Source organism: Balaenoptera musculus, chromosome 5 (assembly GCF_009873245.2).
Source record: "Balaenoptera musculus isolate JJ_BM4_2016_0621 chromosome 5, mBalMus1.pri.v3, whole genome shotgun sequence".
In the NCBI taxonomy this organism is placed as follows: Eukaryota; Metazoa; Chordata; class Mammalia; order Artiodactyla; family Balaenopteridae; genus Balaenoptera; species Balaenoptera musculus.
Genome location: NC_045789.1, coordinates 68742320 through 68761309, shown reverse-complemented (window position 1 = coordinate 68761309; position 18990 = coordinate 68742320). Strand labels below are relative to the sequence as shown.

Here is an 18990-nt window from a genome sequence, read left to right as displayed (position 1 = left end):
GCAGCACACGCTGTCGGCTGCTTTCATAAGCTAGCATTTCGAGGAGGGAGGGGCAAGATGGCGGAAGAGTAAGACGCGGAGATCACCTTCCTTCCCACAGATACAGTAGAAATACATCTACACGTGGAACTGCTCCTACAGAACACCCACCGAACGCTGGCAGAAGACGTCAGACCTCCCAAAAGGCAAGAAAATCCCCACGTACTTGGGTAGGGTAAAAGAAAAAAGAAATAACAGAGACAAAAGAATAGGGACGGGACCTGCGCCAGTGGGAGGGAGCCGTGAAGGAGGAAAGGTTTCCAGGCACTAGGAAGCCCCTTTGCGAGCAGAGACTGCGGGTGGCAGAGGGGGGAAGCTTCGGAGCCGTGGAGGAGAGCGCAGCCACAGGGGTGCGGAGGGCAAAGCGGAGAGACTCCCACACAGAGGCTCGGCGCCAACCAGCACTCACCAGCCCGAGAGGCTTGTCTGCTCACCCGCCGGGGCGGGCGGGGGCTGGGAGCTGAGGCTCCGGCTTTGGTGCTAGCCGGGAGGGAGTCCGGGAAAAAGTCTGCAGCTGCCGAAGAGGCAAGAGACTTTTTTTTGCCTCTTTGTTTCGCGGCACGCAAGGAGAGGGGATTCAGAGCGCTGCCTAAACGAAATCCAGAGACGGGTGCGAGCCGCGGCTATCAGCGCGGATCCCACAGCAACAGGGGCGCAGAGGGAAAAACGGAGAGATTCCCGCACAGAGGCTCAGCGCCGAGCAGCGCTCACCAGCCCGAGAGGCTTGTCTGCTCACCCGCTGGGGCAGGCGGGGCTGGGAGCTGAGGTGCGGGCTTCGGTCGGATCGCAGGGAGAGGACTGGGGTTGGCGGCGTGAACACAGCCTGAAGGGGTTGGCGTGCCGCGGCGAGCCGGGAGGGAGCCGGAGAGGAGGTCTGCAGCCGCCGAAGAGGCAAGAGACTTTTTCTTGCCTCTTTGTTTCGCGGCGCGCAAGGAGAGGGGATTCAGAGCGCTGCCTAGACGAACTCCAGAGGCGGGCGCGAGCCGCGGCTAACAGCGCGGACCCCAGAGACTGGTAGGAAACGCTAAGGCTGCTGTTGCCGCCACCAAGAAGCCTGTGTGCGAGCACAGGTCACTCTCCACACTGCCCCTCCCGGGAGCCGGTGCAGCTCGCCACTGCCAGGCTCCCGTGATCCGGGGACAACTTCCCCGGGATAACACACAGCGCGCCTCAGGCTGCTGCAACGTCACAACGCCTCTGACGCCGCAGGCTCGCCCCGCCTCCTCCGTACCGCTCCCTCCCCCGGCCTGAGTGAGCCAGAGCCCCCGAAGCAGCTGCTCCTTTAACCCCGTTCTGTCTGGGCAGGGAACGGACGCCCTCAGGCGACGTACACGCAGAGGCGGGTCCAAATCCAAAGCTGAATGCTGGGAGCTGTACGAACAAAGAAGAGAAAGGGAAATCTCCCCCAGCAGCCTCAGAAGCAGCGGATTAAAGCTCCACAAACAACTTGATGTGCCTGAATCTGTTGAATACCTGAATAGACAACGAATCATCCCAAATTCAAAAGGTGGACTTTAGGAGCAGGATATATTAATTTCCCCTTTTCCTTTTTTTGTGAGTGTATATGTGTATGCTTCTGGGTGAGATTTTGTCTGTATAGCTTTGCTTTCACCATCAGTCCTAGGGTTAGGTCCGTCCATTTTTTTTTTTTTTTTTTTTTTTTTTAAAAAAAATTTTTTTTTCCTAATATATGTTTTCTTAATAATTTTTTCCGTATTTTCTATTTTTAGAAATTAAAAAAATTTTTAATAAGTTTTTTCATATTTTTTATTTTAAAAAATTAAAAATTTTTTTCTTAATAAATTTTTTTCTTAAAAATTTTTTTCTTATTTTTTACTATAAAAAATTAATAAATCTATTTTTAAAAATTAAAAAAAATTTTTTTCTGAATACATTTACTCTTAATAATTTTTTTTCTTATTTTTTATTATAATAGCTTTATTTTATTTTATTTTATCCTCTTTTTTCTTTCTATTTTTTTCTCCCTTATATTCTGAGCTGTGTGGATGAAAGGCTCTTGGTGCTCCAGCCAGGCATCAGGGCTGTGCCTCTGAGGTGGGAGAGCCAACTTCAGGACACTGGTCCACAAGAGACCTACCAGCTCCACGTAATACCAAACGGCAAAAATCTCTCAGAGATCTCCATCTCAACATCAAGACCCAGCTTCACTCAACGACCAGCAAGCTACAGGGCTGGACACCCTATGCCAAACAACTAGCAAGACAGGAACACAGCCCCATCCATTAGCAGGGAGGCTGCCTAAAATCATAAGGCCACAGACACCCCAAAACACACCACCAGACGTGGACGTGCCCACCAGAAAGACAAGATTCAACCTCATCCACCAGAACACAGGCAATAGTCCCCTCCACCAGGAAGCCTACACAACCCACTGAAACAACCTTACCCACTGGGGACAGATACCAAAAACAACGGGAACTACGAACCTGCAGCCTGTGAAAAGGAGACCCCAAACACAGTAAGATAAGCAAAATGAGACGACAGAAAAACACACAGCAGATGAAGGAGCAGGGTCAAAACACACCAGACCTAACAAATGAAGAGGAAATAGGTAGTCTACCTGAAAAAGAATTCAGAATAATGATAGTAAGGATGATCCAAAATCTTGGAAATAGAATAGACAAAATGCAAGAAACATTTAACAAGGACGTAGAAGAACTAAAGAGGAACCAAGCAACGATGAAAAACACAATAAATGAAATTAAAAATACTCTAGATGGGATCAATAGCAGAATAACTGAGGCAGAAGAAAGGATAAGTGACCTGGAAGATAAAATGGTGGAAATAACTACTGCAGAGCAGGATAAAGAAAAAAGAATGAAAAGAACTGAGGACAGTCTCAGAGACCTCTGGGACAACATTAAACGCACCAACATTCGAATTATAGGGGTCCCAGAAGAAGAAGAGAAAAAGAAAGGGACTGAGAAAATATTTGAAGAGATTATAGTTGAAAACTTCCCTAATATGGGAAAGGAAATAGTTAATCAAGTCCAGGAAGCACAGAGAGTCCCATACAGGATAAACCCAAGGAGAAACACGCCAAGACACATATTAATCAAACTGTCAAAAATTAAATATAAAGAAAACATATTAAAAGCAGCAAGGGAAAAACAACAAATAACACACAAGGGAATCCCCATAAGGTTAACATCTGATCTTTCAGCAGAAACTCTGCAAGCCAGAAGGGAGTGGCAGGATATACTTAAAGTGATGAAGGAGAAAAACCTACAACCAAGATTACTCTACCCAGCAAGGATCTCATTCAGATGTGATGGAGAAATTAAAACCTTTACAGACAAGCAAAAGCTGAGAGAGTTCAGCACCACCAAACCAGCTTTACAACAAATGCTAAAGGAACTTCTCTAGGCAAGAAACACAAGAGAAGGAAAACACATACAATACAGTAGGTCCTTACTACTTATCTATTTTATATATAGTAGTGTGTATACATCAATCCCAATCTCCCTTTATCCCTCCTCCTCCTTTCCCCCCTGGTAACCATAAGTTTGTTTTCTACATCTGTGACTCCATTTCTGTTTTGTAAATAAGTTCATTTGTACCATTTTTTTTTTTAGATTCCGTATATAAGCAATATCATATGATATCTGTCTTTGACTTCACCTAGTATGACAATCTCTAGATCCATCCATGTTGCTGCAAATGGCACTGTTTCATTCTTTTTTTATGGCTGACTAACATTCTATTGTATATATCTACCACATCTTCTTTGCCCACTCCTCTGTCGATGGACATTGATTGAGGTTGCTTCCATGTCTTGGCCATGGTGAATAGTGCTGCAGTGAACATTGGGGTGCATGTATCTTCTTGAATTACAGTTTTCTCCAGATATATGCCCAGGAGTGGGATTGCTGGATCGTATGGTAGTTTTTGTTTTTGTTTTTTAAGTATTTATTTATTTGGTTGCACTGGGTCTTAGTTGCGGCAGGCGGGCTCCTTAGTTCTGGCATGCAAACTCTTAGTTGCAGCATGCATGTGGGATCTAGTTCCCTGACCAGGGATCGAACCCGGGCCCCCTGCATTGGGAGTGCGGAGTCTTAACCACTGTGCCACCAGGGAAGTCCCCCGTATGGTAGTTCTATATTTAGTTTTTTAAGGAACCTCCATACTGTTCTCCATAATGGTTGTACCAATTTATGTTCCCACCAACAGTGTAGGAGGGTTCCCTTTTCTCCACACACTCCCCAGCATTTATTGTTTATAGATTTTTTGATGATGGCCATTCTGACCGGTGTGAGGTGATACCTCACTGTAGTTTTGATGTGCTTTTCTCTAATAATTAGTGATGTTGAGCATCTTTTCATGTGCTTTTTGGCCATCTGTATGTCTTCTTTGGAGAAATGCCTATTTAGATCTTCCACCCATTTTTGGATTGGGTTTTTTGTTTTTTTGATATTGTGCTGCATGAGCTGTTTGTATATTTTGGATATTAATCCCATGTCGGTCACTTCATTTGCAAGTATTTCTCCCATTCTGTGGGTTGTCTTTTTGTTTATGGTTTCCTTTGCTGTGCAGAAGCTTTGAAGTTTAATTAGGTCCTATTTGTTTATTTTTGTTTTTATTTTCATTACTCTAGGAGGTGGATCAAAAAAGATATTGCTGTGATTTGTAGTCTGTTTTTGTTGAGGGGGAAAAAACCCAAACTTCCTTATTTTCCAGGAATATCAGATAAGGAATTTCAAAGCTCACATTTTGTGAGTCTTCGGGGTTACTGATGTTGCTGCTCTCCTCAGTCTCATTTTTGGGACTACTCTGCATGCAAATCCCTATGCCAAACTTTCCAGGGTCCCTGGTGGTGCCGATGCCCTGGTAGCCTAAAAGGGCTCCTTCCCTTCTCTTTTATTTACCCAGATCCCTGCCTCCTTGCCCTTCTGCTAGGAACATATCTATAAGTATATCTGTAAATCAGTTTAATTTCGACATGATTTAAAATAAAATAATTTGGATAGTAAATAGCATTAAGTAGTGTCTCAATGTAAATGAATTGAGTTACAATAATGTTCTGTTCCTTATAGTAATGACTTGTACTAGCCAAAGCACACTGCATGTTGACTCCTGTTGTGATAGTTTAGTAGCAAAAATGAACTTGTAGAAGCATTTAGGTTTTAAGGCTTTCAGTAATATAAGTTCTTATTTTGCCTGTTCTATTTACGTAAAATCACATCCTCTGTGCTCTTTCATTTGGGAATCTAAATTATGGAGGAAATGGATACCTTTAGGAACAAATTAGCTTATTTAAGAGGAAGGCTCAATAAATACAAAACATACAGTTTGCTTCGATCTTGGAAAAGGTTCAAATTCTGGAGTAAAATTGAAATTTCTTGAGGGTATTAAGGACTATAGGGAGGAAAAGAAAAAGTGATTATATTTCCTTGAAATGTGGAAATAATAGAAGCAAGATAATGCAGTACCATGAAATTTATGAAAATATTTGGAAAGAGAGAAATAGTGTTTAGTTAAAAATTAGAGGTTTAGAATTCATGAGGATGAATCAAACCATGTCCCACTTCTACAGTTACTAGAAGGAAATCTCTCCCACACACAGCCCTCCACTACTCCATTCAGGAACTTCTGCTCATCTGTCTGTGAGAGAATTAGAAAGTACCCAACCATGTGTGGCTGTTAAGGGTTGTTTTGTTTGAAAAGCGTGAATAAGAAGCAGGGGTGGGGCTTCCTTGGTGGCACAGTGGTTAAGAATCTGCCTGCTGATGCAGGGGACACAGGTTCGAGCCCTGGTCCGGGAAGATCCCACATGCTGTGGAGCAACTAAGCCTATGCACCACAATTACTGAGCCTGCGCTCTAGAGCCTGCGAGCCACAACTACTGAAGCCCACACGCCTAGAGCCCATGCTCTGCAAAAAGAGAAGCCACCGCAGTGAGAAGCCCGCTCTCTGCAACTAGAGAAAGCCCACTTGCAGCAACAAAGACCCAACACAGCCAAAAATAAAATAAATAAAATTAATAAATTTATATATACAAAAAAAAAGAAGCAGGTGTGGGCCAGGCTAAGTCCACAAATGACCTGTGAGTCTGATAAATTTGAGGAATGGAATTTAATAGATGTTATCAAGTTAGTGAGGAGGTTTTTAAGTATGTGCGTTTAGTGCCTAATTCGTACTGTATTTTATAATTATAGAGATTATATTTTATGTCTTTATTAATAACTAGTAGATATAGAGAGAGTACTTTAGTAATTTTAGGATGTGACTATCTTTTGAGTGAGCCTGCTAATTTCCCCCCTTGGAGGGAGATAATGGGTCTTGCGTTGACTTCTCATAGTGAAACTCTTGTTTGCCATTGGTTATTTTTAGCTGGGGTTTATCTGGAGAGGATTAAAAAATAAAATCCAAAAAAACAGATAAGTTCTAGAAACCTGAATCTAGAGGTTTGGAACTTGTTGAGCAGGCGCTGTAGGTTTCTATGGTAGTACAGCCTATGACTGAGAGAGCTAACAACCAGCACTATGAGAAGTATAATCATTTAATTTTGTCTTAATTCATTTTTGAATTCCTGTCGAGCACCATGCCTGGCCAGTGGTAGCTGCCACATAAACGTTTGTTTAAATGACTGATTGTGGCTTGATACTAAGCCTTCAAGTGCTTAGAGTTTAGCTTGGAGACAGAATGAACACAGAATTCGGTCCTCTCTGAAATCAGCAATGAGAGTTTACAGCAGAAAGGTTTATATGGACTTGAATGTGGGAGCTGAGACTTAGGATTTAGGTACAGATAGGCGGAAGGGTATTTCTTGCTGCTCTGTCAGAATCAAAAAATGCAGGGAAAAGAATGAGTGCTTTATTTGAGTAGGGTAAAGCGAAGCCTGTGAAGATACAGGTTTGTTGGGGAACAAGTAAGAAATTTGAATCATTGAGTTGGAGACCATACTGTGGATGGCTTGTGAAATCTAGGAGATTTTTGAGTGTCGGAATATCCTTAACAAAATGGTGTTTTGGAAAGATTAGTGTGACAATAGTATGTAGGTGGGAAAAGAAGGCATAGGTACTTTTGTGGGCTAGAAAACTGAGCCTCTGATCTTTACCAACCTCTTGGGCCCAGACGCACATAGCAAAACTGGAATTCAAGCCAAAGTATTGAGTCCATAATGATAGTCTTTCCATCTCATCCCAACCACTTACAGTTGATTGCATGAAAACAATCATATCAAGCTAAATGAATAAAGATCAGATTTGTTTAGTTCCTCTTATAAAACATCTACATTGTTTAAAAATATCATTTTGATCTTGCTTTCTTATATAAGGGTATTGACATTTGGGGCCAGATAAATTCTTTGTTGTGAGGGCTGTCCTGTGTGTGGTATGATGTCTAGCAACATCCCTGGCCAAGCAAAAATGTCAGACATTGCCAGATGTTTCCTGGGGGCAAAATCACCCCAAGTATTGCCTTAAAGCATACTTACGGTGTCTACTTGACCAGAAATATTTAGTGCTGTATTGCAGGAATAAGTATCTTATTCTAGTAACTTTTCTCCATTTACATTTCTAAGTCATAAAATAATGTTCTGAAAATTAGGTAAAATTAAAATGATTGTGTGATTTATTGTACAAACTATTTGAGAGTCAAGGGAGTGCTGAGATGCCAAAACAACAGGTTTTTTTTTGTTTTTTTGTTTTTTTTAAATTCTAAGTGTGTGCCCCAGACCCCCTTGGACCCCTTCCTTTTTTTTTTTTAGAAATTCACGTTCTTTTATTTATTTATTTATTTATTTATTTATGACTGTGTTGAGTCTTCGTTTCTGTGCGAGGGCTTTCTCTAGTTGCGGCAAGTGGGGGCCACTCTTCATCGCGGTGCGCGGGCCTCTCACTATCGCGGTGGCCTCTCTTGTTGCGGAGCACAGGCTCCAGACGCGCAGGCTCAGCAAATGTGGCTCACGGGCCCAGTTGCTCCGCGGCATGTGGGATCTTCCCAGACCAGGGCTCGAACCCGTGTCCCCCGCATTGGCAGGCAGACTCTCAACCACTGCGCCACCAGGGAAGCCCAAAACAACAGGTTTAAATGAGGACTTATACCTGGGCAAACTGGGATGAACAGTCACCATGGGAGTAATCATAAAACATTTATTGAGTACCTACTATGAGTAGAGCGCTATGTTAAGATGATAAGGAGTAGTCAGAAGAACTGTGGCAGTTGGAAAGCCTCATGAAAAATGGAAAGTCTTGAATTGGTCTAGAGGTAAGGCTTGGGTTAGACAAGGAAAATGGAAAGGAAATTATTTTTGCCCCCATAGTAAAAAGAGCTATAAGCAAAGACACATCTGTGGTTTAACAGATGTGTGAAGTGAACATTTACTTGGCCATTTTGGCTGGACAAGAGGGTTTTTTACTGGAGTACTTGAGAGAGAAGATCAAGGATGTAGTTTTGCATCTAAAACACAGGATCTTGAAAATTAAGCTGGGGAGTATATCCAGTGAGAAAGTTTTTGAGCTGTGAAACAATGTTTATCCTGACCTGTGTTTTGGAGAGCTAAATGGTAGAATATAGAGGATGGATTGGAAGGTTGAAAGTCTGGTAGGTGTGGGGAAACCAGTTTAATGAATCGATAGAATGTGTTGATTGAATGTATGGAGTGAGAAAACAGTCAAGGTCATTATAAAAATTTTCATTTGTTGACTGGAAAAAATAATGGTGTCATTTTAGGTTTGTTTGAGGATATTTGATTTTGAGACAATGTCTATAGTAAGCACTTACAGCTCTGTGACTGACACCCAGGAGAAAGATTAGGACTAAAACTATTAGAACATATTGTATGTCCAAAAAATGATGATTGGTTATGATGAAACAAACAAAAGACTTCTTCAAATTAAAAGAGTTTCTGGGAATTCCCTGGCGGTCCAGTGGTTAGGACTCAGCACTTTCACTGCCAACGTGGCAAGGCCAAAAAAAACCCAATAATAATAAAAAGTTTATGGTAGGGGCTTCCCTGGTGGCGCAGTGGTTGAGAATCTGCCTGCCAATGCAGGGGACACGGGTTCGAGCCCTGGTCTGGGAAGATCCCACATGCCACGGAGCAACTAGGCCCGTGAGCCACAACTGCTGAGCCCGCGCATCTGGAGCTTGTGCTCCTCAACAAGAGAGGCCGCGACAGTGAAAGGCCCGCGCACCGCGATGAAGAGTGGCCCCCACTTGCCACAACTTGAGAAAGCCCACGCACAGAAACGAAGACCCAACACAGCCAAAAATAAATAAATAAATAAATAAATAAATAATTTTTTAAAAAAAGTTTATGGTAAACATAAAATAAAATAGTAGGAAGAAATATATGGTTATATCTTGTGAGGCAGCAGTTGATAAAATAACAAAAATAATGTGATGTAGGAAGTGTGTGAAGAGCTCAGGTTTTACACTTCTAATGTGTATTTTCAGATCCTCATGTCATCACTTCTAGCTTTGGTAATTAATAAGTGATCTTGAGAAAACTAGTAGGAAAGGGAAGAAAGTTAAGGGACTGGAGAATAGGTTAAATTTAGCCTCATAAAGACACTGGGATAATTTGATTAGTGTCACTTGAGAGAGATCCTGGTTAGTGGTTATGGGTATTTTGAAAGGAATGAGGAGGGTAGAAATGGATATGAATTAAAACAGGAAGAATTTAGTTCTGCTGATCTTACAACTGTGGTCACCAACTGGTACATCAAGTATAACTGTAGAATTTCCATGATTATAATTTTTCAGGAAAAAGGCAGTGCTATATTACGAATTTTTTTATAATTATTTCCTTCATTCATTCTGCAGTACGGTGTTCCTTTTCTATAATACTGTGTGCCGGGCAGTCTTCTTTGGGGGTGAGGGTGAGGCATAAGGGATGATGTGAAATATTCCTGTCCCTGAGATGCTTGGAGTGCTATATGAGAGAGTTAAACAATTATATATAGCTTGTATATACACACACAACTACTTTCCCCCATCCCCCCAAATGTATTTTATGTATTTTAACCATCTTGGTATACCATACACTTTAATAATAAGGAATCCTCACTTACCCATTCTTATCTTTCTGTGTAACTCAAAAGAAAAAGAGAAGAGATGGGACTTCCCTGGTGGTCCAGTGGTTAAAACACCACGCTCCCACTGCAGGGGGTGCGCGGTTCGATCCCTGGTTGGGGAACTAAGCTACCGCATGCTACGCAGGATGGCCAAAAAATTTTAAAAAAGAGAGAGAAAGAAAAGAACGTCTGGGCTGCTTTTTTTTTTTCTTTGAAGCGTTTTTATTTTATTTTATTTTATTTATTTATTTTTGGCTGCATTGGGTCTTCATTGCTGTGTGCGGGCTTTCTCTAGTTGTGGAGAGCGGGGGCTACTCTTTGTTGCAGTGCATGGGCTTCTCATTGTGGTGGCTTCTCTTGTTGCAGAGCACGGGCTCTAGGCACGCGGGCTTCAGTAGTTGTGGCACAAGGGCTCAGTAGTTGTGGCGCATGGGCTTAGTTGCTCCGCGGCATGTGGGATCTTCCCGGACCAGGGCTCAAACCCATGTCCCCTGCATTGGCAGGTGGATTCTTAACCACTACGCCACCAGGGAAGTCCCTCGGCTGGTCCTAATATTAACTTTAGTTCTATAAGCAGAGTATTGTGTATTATTGTCTCTTCCTACTCTGGCATGTAGCGTAAAGATATTGCCAAATTTTCTTCAGCACTTTAATTACCTGATATTTCATTTTTATTTATTTATTTATTTATTTTGTAATTGCTATCTATGTATGCAATTGTAGCTAAGCAGGTATGTATTAGTCAATATACATTAAAACTGTCTCTTTCTTTGCAGCTATTGCCACAATTTGCAGTCTGGTATAGTTTGAGACTTCCAGTCTTCCTGATGTCTTTTCTCAAAACGAAACAACTCATTTTCTGATTGCTACACTCCCAGTTGGTCTCCCAGCAGTACACAATTATGCCTCAACACTAGATGTTTGCCTATTTAAAGAAGTAATTTCCAACTTCAGTTCTGTGGCATCCCAAGGAATATCAAAATTGTTTTGATACTCTTAAAATTAAAAAACCCATGCCATACCAGAATGAGAATCAAGAGAATCATGAAATGAAAATGGAAGCAGAGAGTGTCACTGTCTAAAAGTTTGGGATTTACTACCTTAAAACTTTTCTTCAGTCTGTTCTGCTTGCTCTGCCCTGTTTTTTGATTCACCATGTTGTGTTCTGCTCTCATACCAGCAATTTATATCTGTATCCTGCCCTGCAGCTATTGTCACTTCAGGGCTTGTAAACTGTTCTAAGACTTTATTAATGAATTTGCCTTGTAAATAATTACCACTATTATTTATTACTAAAATTTCAAAAAGACTCTTACTACATATGAACTGAAGATATTTTTCTTCAATTGAGTTGTGATTTTTTTTATTGTATTTAATAGTGGGATCTATTACAACTTTATATTTTGTGGTTCATAAGGCTTAGAAGAGAGCAGGGAACAGCAGGAGGCCATTAGAATGATTACTATATTCAAGCCTTTAAATCAAGGATCTTGTGCATTCTTTTAGAACAGTGGTATTAGTTGGTAAAATATGTAAAGTATTAGTTGGTAAAGTTAAGAGCTTAGGTTCTGAAGCAATCCTGGTTTTGCCACTTAACAGCTATGTCACCTTGGGCAAGTCATTTAGCTCACTGTGCCTCAGTGATCTCATCTGTAAAACAGGGATTATATTAGTACCTATCTCATAAGCTTATTGGGAAGATTGAAAGGGTTAGTATATTTAAAATACTGAGGAACTTACCTGATGGTCCAGTGGGCAAGACTCTGAACTCCCAATGCTGGGGGGGGGCTGGGTTCGATCCCTTGTTGGGGAACTAAAACCTGGCTCAGCCAAAATAAATAAATAAATAAAATACTGAAACCATGCCTGGCATGTAATAAGCCCTTGATTAATAATAATAATAACAATTATTATTTCACATTGACTCAGGAAGCTTGTTAAATCATTATAAAGCAATGTATCCTAATAGTTTATTAAATTATATTTAGGTGTGGGTACGGCCAAAGATACTTTTATTAATGAAAGTTTAAAAAAAAAAACATATACAATGGAATATTACTCAGCCATAAAAAGGAATGAAATAGTGCCATTTGTAGAGACGTGGTTAGACCTAGAGCCTGTCATATAAAGTGAAATAAGTCAGAAAGAGAAAAACAAATATTGTGTAATTTCTCTTATATGTAGAATCTAGAAAATGGTACGGATGAACTTATTTGCAAAGCAGAAATAGAGACACAGATGTAGAGAACAAACTTAGGGATACCAAGGGGGGAAGGGGGGGTGGAATGAACTGGGAGATTGGGATTGACTTATATACACTACTATGTGTAAAATAGATGACTATTGAGAACATACTGTATAGCACTCGGAACTCTACTCAATGCTCTGTGGTGACCTAAATGGGAAGGAAATCTAAAACAAGAGAGGATATATGTGTACGTATAACTGATTAACTTTGCTGTATAGCAGAAACTAACACATTATAAAGCAGCTATACTCCAATAAAAATTAACTTAAAAAAAACAGTAAATGAGTTCAGCATACATCTATTTCTTGTTCCTCTGCTCCCTTGCGTAGCTGACCAACTTTAGCCTTCTGCAATACCCCTTTGACATATCTGTCCGTCTTTACTCAACCCTCGGTCTTGTTCCCAGTGCCCTTTCTGAAGAAGTTACTCCACAGACCACCAACTCTGATCCATTGATTCCACACTCTGGGCAGACCTTTAAGCCTTTCCATCACTCTGATTTAAATTCAAGCCTTTCCTTGACCTACTGTATAGTACAGGGAATGCTACTCAATACTCTGTAATGACCTATATGGGAAAATAATCTAAAAAAGAGTGGATATATGTATATGTATAACTGATTCACTTTGCTGTACAGCAGGCACTAACATAACGTTGTAAATCAACTACACTTCAATTAAAAAAAAAAAAAATTCAAGCCTTTCCGGATGGACCTAGAGATTATCATACTAAGTGAAGTAAGTTGGGCAGAGAAAGACAAATATATGATATCACTTATATGTGGAATCTAAAAAAAAAAAGTGATACAAATGAACTTATTTACAAAACAGAAACAGACTCACAGACTTCGAAAACAAACCTGTGGTTACCAAAGGGGAAATGTCGGGGGAAGGGATAAATTAGGAGTTTGGGATTAACATATACATTCTACTGTGTATAAAATAGGTAATCAAGGACCTACTGTATAGCACAGGGAACTCTACTCAATATTCTGTAATAACCTATATGGGAAAAGAATATGAAAAGAATGGATATATGTATATGTATAACTGAATCACTTAGCTGTACACCTGAAACTAACACAACATTGTAAATCAACTATACGCCAATATAAAATAAAAATTAAAAGTAAATAAATAATAAAAATAAATTCAAATTTCCAATCTGAAAAAGCACCCCATAAAATTATAAGAATAGAAACAAAATTACAATCTCAAAATGGCCACTTTGAACTTTGTTATATTTCCTTTATCTTTTTTCATATGCACTTAAAAAACATTGTAATCATTGGTGTTTTGTTCAGGGTTCATTCAGACGCAAATATATGTCTGTAAATGTCATTACTATTGCAGGGAATATACATTGAACTTTGTGAAGACAGAGGCTCTGTTCTTTTGCCTTGAATACACCTTACTCAGTAAATAGAGAAGTATGATTTTGAGGTATTAAAATCTGATGATTTTCCTTAGCCTGTAAAAAGTTTCCATACCAATCTACAGAAATTTATTTCAATAACAGTTTTGATATAATTTTTATTTTTACTTTAAAGTTAAATCTTTGTTGTTCTTAGCTTTATTAGCCTACTTTCAGCTGACTGCAACATGAAAAGTGATTACTGTGGTTACTATAAATTCAGTAAAGTGTCTCCAGTCTCCCATCCTATCTCCATCTTTTAATAATATGTCTGCTATGTGTATGCATAAAAAAGTCACGAGAGACGTACTGCAAACTGTAAGTAACTTGGGAGGATAGAATTGGTAGGGGGAGGGAGGTTATTATCACTCCTTACATTTATACATTTCTGTATTACTAAAGTTTTTTTTTGTTTTTTTTTTTTAATTTTTGGTTATGTTGGGTCCTCAGTGCCACGCTGGCTTTCTCTAGTTGTGGTGAGCGGGGGCTACTCTTCATTGCGGTGCACGGGCTTCTCATTTCTCATAGCAGTGGTTTCTCTTGTTGCTGAGCACAGGCTCTAGGCACGCGAGCCTCAGTAGTTGCAGCACACGGGTTCAGTAGTTGTGGCTCGCAGGCTGTAGAGCACAGGCTCAGTAGTTGTGGCGCACAAGCTTAGTTGCTCCACGGCATGTGGAATCCTCCTGGACCAGGGATCAAACCTGTCCCCTGCATTGGCAGGCAGATTCTTAACCACTGCACCACCAGGGAAGTCCCTAACGTTGTTACTTTTACAAAATAGTTATATTCTTAGTTGTTTTTATCACCAGTCACATTATACAGGTATGTGTGACATATCGGACAAAATATGATTTGTTATGATCAGTTTCATAATCATATTCTTAATTACATCTTTACTAGTTCTCTCACTATTAACAATAGACATAAATTATATTTAATTGTGTTTATTAATTCCTTTGTAATAATTGTTCTAAGGGAAAAAGCAACATCTTGAGAGGCCAATTATTTCTAACATTTTTTTAACAGCTTTATTAAGATAGAATTTACATACATAAAATTCATCTGTTTTTAGTATTGAGTGATTTCTAGTATATTTACAGAATAGTACAGCCATGACCATAATCTTGGTTTAGAATATTTTCAGTATCCCAAAAAGGATCTTTGTACCCATTAGCAGTCATTTCCCATTTCTCTCTCCCCATCCCCTCTCCCATCCCTGGGCAACCACCAATCTACTTTGTCTCATAGATTTGCCTATTCTAGACATTCCATATGAATGGTATCATGCAGTATGTGGTCTTTTGTGGCTGACTTCTTTTACAGTTTAATGTTTTTGTGGTTGATCCATATTGTAGCATTTTTATTGCCCCAACACATTTTTTAATTTTTATTTATTCATTTTTGGCTGCATTGGTTCTTTGTTGCTGAGCGCAGGCTTTCTCTAGTTGCGGGAAGCGGGGGCTACTCTTTGTGTCGGTGCGCATGCTTCTCATTGCAGTGGCTTCTCTTGTCACGGTGCACGGACTCTAGGCTCTCGGGCTTCAGTAGTTGTGGCACGAGGGCTCATTAGTTGTGGTGCACGAGCTTAGTTGCTCCGTGGCATGTAGGATCTTCCTGGACCAGGGCTCGAACCCGTGTCCCCTGCATTGGCAGGTGGATTCTTAACCACTGCGCCACCAGGGAAACCCCTAATGTAGTCTTATGACAGGTACTTAAGGAAGGTTTCCTTGAAGAAGCAACATTTGAGACTTAGCAGAAAGTACGAATGGGCTGGCCGAAGTTGGGCAAGGGAGGGTGAGGTAACCAAGAAGTGGAATTGAGTTTGTTTAAGGCAAGGGGAACAGCATGCACAAAATGACCTAGAAGCAAAAGTGTTGGGTTTTTCAGGAATAGAAATTAGTACCATATGGCTATTATTTAGATTTGAGTGGTGGAGAGGGTGAGAAATGTAGCTTAAAAAAAAAGGTACTGCAACAGTTAGATCATTGCTGTGTTTCAAGGGCCATGGGGGCTCTGTTTTGGAAAAAACTATCATAAGAGCAAAAGGCAACTGGCATAGAATTTTTAGCAGAGGAATATTAATAGTCAGATTCATATTTTAGAAAACTATTTGGCTGCGATATATAGAATGGATTGGAAGGGAGCAAGACCAGAGATTTTGAAATTTAAAAAAGATTTTTCATTTTCAAAATTCTTCTGGCCGTTCTTTGTCTTTACATTTTCATGTAACTTTTAGAATTAGGTTGTCCATTTCTATAAAAATGCCTGCTGGCATTTTTGTAGGGATTGTATTCTGTTGATCAGTTTGGAAGAATTGACATCTTGACAACATTGAGTCTTCAGATCTAGGAATATGGTACATCTCTCCATTTATTTAAGTCTTCTTTCATTTCTCTCAGCAATGTTTTATTGTTTTCGGTGTACAACTCTTGCATTTCATTTGTTAAATTTATTCCTAAGTATTCTTTTTGATGCTGTTGTGAATGGAATTGTTATATTTATTTCATATTTGAGTTGTTCATTGATATATAGAAATAAATTGATTTTTTTTTTTTGGCCTGTTGATCTTATATCCTGTGACCTTCCTAAACACATTAATTAAGTCTAGTTGATTTCATTTGCTTTCAGTAGATTCCTACAAAGGATTTTCTATGTACAGGATCATAGTGTCTGTGAATAAAGACAATTTTACTTTTTTCTTTCCCACATGGATACCTTAATTTCTTGTTCTTGCCTTTCTGCACTGGCTAGACACTGTAGTACCACACTGAATAGAGATGTTAATAGTGTGCATCCTTAACTTTGTTCCCAGTCTTAGGAGAAGCATTCAGTCTTTTACCATTAGATCTGTTTTCTGAAAGAGTTTGTATAGGATTGGCATTACTTTTCCTTAGTATTGATAAAATTAATAAGTGAAGGCATCTGGGCCTGGGCTTTTCTTTGCAGGAAGAGTTCTCATTACTAATTCAATTTCTTTTTATAAATCTCTTCAGAGTCTCTATTTCTTCTGGAGTCCCATTTGATAACTTGTATCTTTCTAGGAATTTGTCTATCCAGTCTGTTTTGTTGGCGTAAAGTTGTTCAAAATATTCCTTACAATTCTTTTTTTTTTTTTTAAAGATTTATTTTTATTGATTGATTGATTGCTATGTTGGGTCTTCGTTTCTGTGCTAGGGCTTTCTCTAGTTGCGGCAAGCGGGGGCCACTCTTCATCGCGGTGCGCGGGCCTCTCACTATCGTGGCCTCTCTTGTTGCGGAGCACAGGCTCCAGACGCGCAGGCTCAGTAATTGTGGCTCACGGGCCCAGTTGCTCTGCGGCATGTGGGATCTTCCCAGACCAGGGCTTGAACCCGTGTCCCCTGCATCGGCAGGCAGACTCTCAACCACTGCGCCACCAGGGAAGCCCCTTACAATTCTTTTAATATTGGTAGTGTTTGTAGCAATGCTCACTCCTTTTTTTTTTTTTTTTTTTTTTTATTGAGATATAGCACTGTATAAGTTTAAGGTGTACAGCATAATGACATGACTTACGTATTTTGCAAGATGATTACCACAATAAGTTTAGTTAACATTCATCATCTCATACAGATACAAAAAGGGGGGGGGGGGAGAAGAAAATTATTTTTTTCCTTGTGTTGAGAACTTTTAGGAAATGTTGGGCTTTTTGGTTTTGTTTTGTTTTTTAATTGGAGTATAGTTGATTTACAGTATTGTGTTTCAGGTGTACAGCAAAGTGAATCAGTTATACATACACGTATGTCCACTCTTTTTTATATTCTTTTCCCATAAACGCCATTACAAAGTATTGAGTAGAGTTCCCTGTGCTATACAGTAGGTCCTTATTAGTTATCTATTTTATATATAGTAGTGTGTATCACTCTTTCTTTCAGACTTTGGCAATTCATGTGAAAGAAGCCAGACACACAAAACACACATCGTATGATTCTGTTTATATGAAATGTCTGGAAAAGAACATGGAGCAGAAAGCAGATTTGTTATTGCCTAGGGCTGGAGGTAGAAACGGAAAGGGGGTTTCTCTTTAGGGTGATAAAAATGTTCTAAAATTACATGGTGGTGATGGTTGGGGTAACTAAATACTAAATTCATCAAATTATACAATGAATTTTATGGTGCAGAAATTACACAGGCAAATTTTATGGTTGTAAAATCTTGAAAAAGTTGTTTTTAAAAAAAGTTGTAAGGTACTTTTAGCATCTTTAAAAATACAGAAACTACTATAAACTAAATGAATAAAACATCAATAATTCAAAATCAGTTAAACTAAAACATCATAATCTCGCCTATACCAGGTGAATGGTAGCTTTCCTGTTTTTGTCAATGGCACTATGATTCTTTCAGTTACAAAAGCTAAAAATTTAAGAGTAATTTTGTATTCTTCCATCTTTTTTTATTTCCTACCCTTATCAATTTGCCTACTAAAAACATTTTTTTTCACTCTGACGCTTTTGAATTTCTTAAATAATAATATACAGTTCAGTCAAGAGGGACTGTGTTCTGATGGACACAGCCAATTTATTGATGGCTAATGTAACTTACAACAAATTGAGATTGTCAAGTTTTTACTTGTCAAGAAAACTTGAAAAATATTGCTTTATTCCCCTATTTCTGCTAAAATTAAGTCATAGAGGCCCAGTGGGAGAGCTGAACTTCCACCTCTATGCAGCATCAACAAGACAGAAGGAGGCAATGTCAAATGGAGCGCTTTTTCTCCCTTTTCCCCATCCTCCATGAGTCAGTCAGGTGCAATAAAGGAGCTGATTTTACATCCCATCCATCTGGAAGTGTAGTAATTTTGTTTACATCATAGATTTCACTTAAGTGTCTTAATTTGGAAACCACTCTGGTTAGAATTCAAGTAACTTCACATTTTTCATATAGAGTCACATTTGAAATAAATTAACATCAATTGATGTAATCTGAATTAATCTGAGGAAAAACAAATGAAGTAGGAAGTATCTTCTCACCTTTCTGTTTTTATATACCTTCCCCAGGAGCTTGTAAAATACTTTTCCTTTCTTCTTTACTGAAACTGAAGTAATTTCATAAATTGATTCATATTGTTATTAAGGATTTTTTAATGTATTGCTTTTCTCTGACGTATCATTTGAAAAAAGGGCTACAGAGTGGGTACTGCTTAAGTAAAAGGAATGCATTACTAATGGTGAATTTTTGTGTGGTTTGTGGTAGGAAGGGAACTGGGAGTTGGAAAGCAAGGTATTTATCTGCCTT

General features: G+C 39.5%; 1 protein-coding gene across 5 annotated transcripts in view; it reads left to right on the top strand.

The window, feature by feature from the left end:
• The window catches only part of SLAIN2 (SLAIN motif family member 2), a 140687-nt gene that overhangs the window by 75223 nt on the left and 46474 nt on the right, over positions 1-18990 (top strand). The window lies entirely within an intron of this gene.